The 4,056-nt window shown below is 47.6% G+C and overlaps 1 long non-coding RNA gene across 1 annotated transcript in view; it reads right to left on the reverse strand.

Moving 5' to 3' along the window:
- LOC105508118 overlaps positions 1–2,249 on the reverse strand; it is a 5,334-nt gene extending 3,085 nt beyond the window's left edge. The window contains exon 1 of the long non-coding RNA XR_001001208.1: positions 2,004–2,249. This is a non-coding gene — a long non-coding RNA (uncharacterized LOC105508118). The remainder of the gene's footprint in view (positions 1–2,003) is intronic.
- Between the last annotated feature and the right edge of the window lie 1,807 nt (positions 2,250–4,056).

The following is a 4,056-nucleotide window of genomic DNA, read 5'->3' on the forward strand; positions in this document are numbered from 1 at the left end:
TGGGGGCGGCAAAAATCCAAAGACACCGTCTCCTAACCCTGAACCAACTGTGACAACCGCAGTTTCAGATTGGTTTTAGCTGAGATTTCACCTTCAGGGATCGAAGGAGTCGCCACCAGAATTCTGCCAGAATCTGTACCTCCTTATGGTCGCGAAAGTCTCCCCATCCTCCACCGCCTCCTACAGTCCTCTGGCCCACTGTACCCTTGGTGTTGGTGCCCCGGAGGTGGGCGGTGAGGGCCACGGGCCGGGTAAAGCTCGGGTCCGCAAGAGCAGGGCTCTGGTACTGCGCCTGCAGGCCGCCCGGGAGTCCTGGATGCGCCTCCTTTGACCACGTTTTCTCCCAGCCTCCAGCTGTGCCTCGCCCCGGTCTCCACAGATCTGACCCAGGCGAGTTCCTAGAAGGCGGGCGGGAGGAGCCGTAGCAGGCGTATTTCAGGGATCCGAGTTTCCGGAGATTGCCTGAGCACCGCGGAACCTCCAGGTTAAGTTCTCTCAAACGTGTGGTTACTCACCCCGAGGAGCTCAGAGGCAAAGGGTTCTATAGTCGAGTTGGTGGGGACTTTCCCTACTTAAAGTTATAATTTGCTAATTCGGATCTATTGCTTTTAAATATCGAGTTCCGGAGACCTCTGTCAATGCAGGCTTAATTTCATCCCACTGATGAAGGATGTTTATAAACGGCGCCTGCAGTGCGAGCTGGGTGTGAAAATATCAGTTTTATGCCTTTTGATAAGAATTACCGAGGCGGAAGGCTTATTAGACGATTACAAATTTCGCAGCTGCTCGCAGCCCAATTAGGCAGCTCTTCGGGTGAGTGGAAGCTGTAGGGGTCGGGGTGGGTTGGTGTTCCCTCTCTCTAGCCCCGGACCTCCAATCAAGGCCTGGCTCCACGGGATCTAGACCCCTTCCCTGCCCCCATCGGTTTTTAGGGAGATGCACTCAAGGCTTGCCTGGAGCAGGAAAGGCACAGCCTGGGACAGGAGGCACTCGAAAGTCTCTCAGGCTGTCTTTCCCATGGGCTTGCAAAAAGCCCTGTGATCCGCAGGTGTTGGTAGACACCTTGGGTGGGCCTGCGGTCTCTGATTTTCAAATTTTCAATTTAGTAGGTAGGAGCTGTCACGACGCAGGCGATTGCTTTTCCACCTGTGGATACACAAGATAATGTTTTCTTGATCAGAGTCTTCGTTCAAAATTGGAATCAATTGGAGTTTGGGCTAAAAACCCTCATTTCTAAGTCTAAACAAACAAAAAACTCTTTTGATTTTTAGCCCAAGCACCCCTGTAAATTAGCAGGGTAACTTTTGCTTTGCCCCAGCCGAGGACGAGAGCGGGTAAGAGGTGTGACGCCAGCTCCAAGGAACCTGGCCACTATGAAGAAGCTATACCTTCCTATGCCAGCTCCTGACAAAAGGTCAGAAGGTCGTTGTTCCCCAGACCGACAGGACGATCAGCCCTGGCATTCATAGCAAACACATTCCCCTCTTCTTGCACACTTGACCCCGAGCCAAAGGCTTATACCGCCCAGGACATAGAAATTGACTCACCGCCCAGAGGTTTACAGTTCAAGGATGGGTGCGCGCAGATGTACCACTGGACAGGTCAGCATCCCACAGGCGCCTGGAGTAAAGCGAGGCCAGACCAATCTTTCAGGGCTTCTGCTCCTGTCTGACGACCATTCTTCTTCCCCAAGCCCAGAAACCTCTAAAAATGAATCATTTTCTCCACTTATGCAGAGATAGACGCTCTCAGATCAAGATTTGTATTTTGAAAACCTGATTGAGAGCCGCCTGATTAGGCAAGGGTGGGTGGAAAGACCGCATAAACGCCCGCACCCCCGCCCTACTTCCCTAACACAGCTCTAGCTCTCTGGATCTCCAAATGACCCGCGCGATAAATTCTCCTCGATAGTAGCCAGATAGTACTCCAGATTCACTTTAAACCCTAACACACACACACACACACACACACACACACAGAGTAATTAAATATCCAAACTGGACCTTTATGTTTAATTCCACTTTCAACGAAATCCTGCTCTATACACGACCTGATGGCGCCAATGTTCTGCACGACTCTGACTTTCCATTCGGAAGAGCGGTGTCCAGAACGATGCTATTTCATGGAAAATGCATTATGTGAATTTCCCCACCACCCCCAGTACCGATTTTTGCACTTGATGAAAAACACAAGTCTTTCTGGTTCCCAAGCACAAGTTAGCTTTTTGAAAAGTCAATCCACCCTAATCTTTCAATTTTCTAAGAGGGCACAGATTAATTATAGCGTCTCCTCCCTTCGCTCAGTAGATTTAAACGAGATCTCCCAGAGAGGACCTGCAGGGGGATGGCTAATATTAACTTGTGCGCAGCTGCGCGAAAAGAAAAACAATGGCGATAGGAAAATGCTCTGAAGACTCTAGTGTTTATGGGAGAAAAATGCAATGGAGGAAAAACTAAATTTGTAGTGGTAACTCGGTCCCAGACTCTTGCGCAGGCTCAATTCATCACAGGAAAGGCTATCTATCTCCTCCGCTAGCCGACTGCTGACCGAGCTGGGTTCTGGGCAAGATCCTTTCTATCTTTTTCTTCTATACAAATAAGGCAAGGAGATAAGACATGTGTGTGTGTGCGTGTGTGTGTGTGTTTACATATATATTTCCACGTAATTAAAGCAAAATCCTATGATTCTGTTAAAGGCCTTTAAGAAATAGACTCCTAGGTCTCAGTTTCAGAAGTTTGTTTAGTTTTTTAAATGGAAACAAAAATCATTAAAAAATAATCTTTTAACCAAATTTGTCTTTATGCACTAAATAATGAAATAAAGTTTATACCACAAAGAGTCTGTTTTAAACAAACACACCCTCCAGTCTTAATCAAAATTACGGTACCCTGAGTACCTCCCTCCGCTGCTCCCCAGCCCGCAGTCAGAACTTGAGGCAGTAGACCAAGGCTGCTAGGGCTTAAATTTTGTCTAGGAGATGAAAGCAATACTCATTAGCAACATACTTTTGTCTTTCTTGTGGCCTTGATTTCAAATCTAGTCGCAAATCATAAGCTTTTGTGTTGCTCAGATGTTCCCTCTTTATCTTAATGAGAAAACTTTTCGGAAAGGGAGCGCGAACTGCTAGATAAGTCAGCCTCCAGGCTGCCAGGAGAGGTGGCCTTTCTCGGCTAGACCGGAGAGCTGCGAGTTTCAAGAGAATGACTAAAACTTTCAAGTCACCCAGACCTCCACTTCCCCTTCTGCTTGCTACAGAAAGAGATGTAACCTGAATCTTTGTTTAGGTTTGGGTTGGGGAGCGAGAATTTAAAAGTTATGGCAAATGCAGACAGCAGATTTTTTAAAGTCAAGTTAACAGGACATCCCCCATTTTTTTTTTTTCTTTAACACTAAACCTGAAGTCAGTTGGCGTGTCCTGATAAAGATTTTAACATGTAGAGAAGGCGGGTTTTCCTTGAAGAGGTGAGGCTATTTCTCCAGGAAAAGACTTTCCCCCACACGCCCCCTCCCTTTATATTAGGTTCCACCCTCTGGAAAACAAAACTTTTTTTTTTTTCTTTTCCTGGAGGGACGGAGCTCAGTGAAGTCGGGAAAGGAATTTTAAGAACAGTTCATCAGAAAGTGGTCAGGCCACAGCGGCCTCTTTGGATGAAGACACACTTGTAGCATTATCCTTCTCGGCATCAGCTTTTATTAGTGGATCGGGGAGGGGGAGGGGGGAGATCGGCAGACACGGACAGCCTCTGACCCTCTGGAGTTGGTATGTGATAAGCAGCCCTAGCAGTGCCATGTATTGGAAGAGCGATCAGATGTTTGTGTGTAAACTAGAAGAAAAGGACGTGCCGGAGCTGGCAGTTCCCCCTGAGAAGGTGAGCGACCCGACGCCTGGCCAGACCCGCTGAATCTTAGTGTCCTTGAAACTAGAGTTGTTTGGGCTCCTAAACGAGGTTCAGAAACTACCTGTAACGGCCTCATCTTCAGACCTGGCATTTTTTTTTTTTTATTACGTAGTAGCTTTAGTCAGTAATCATTGCACTCCCTCCCCAAAAGCTCACT

This window comes from Colobus angolensis, unplaced genomic scaffold (assembly GCF_000951035.1).
Source record: "Colobus angolensis palliatus isolate OR3802 unplaced genomic scaffold, Cang.pa_1.0 Scaffold158, whole genome shotgun sequence".
In the NCBI taxonomy this organism is placed as follows: Eukaryota; Metazoa; Chordata; class Mammalia; order Primates; family Cercopithecidae; genus Colobus; species Colobus angolensis.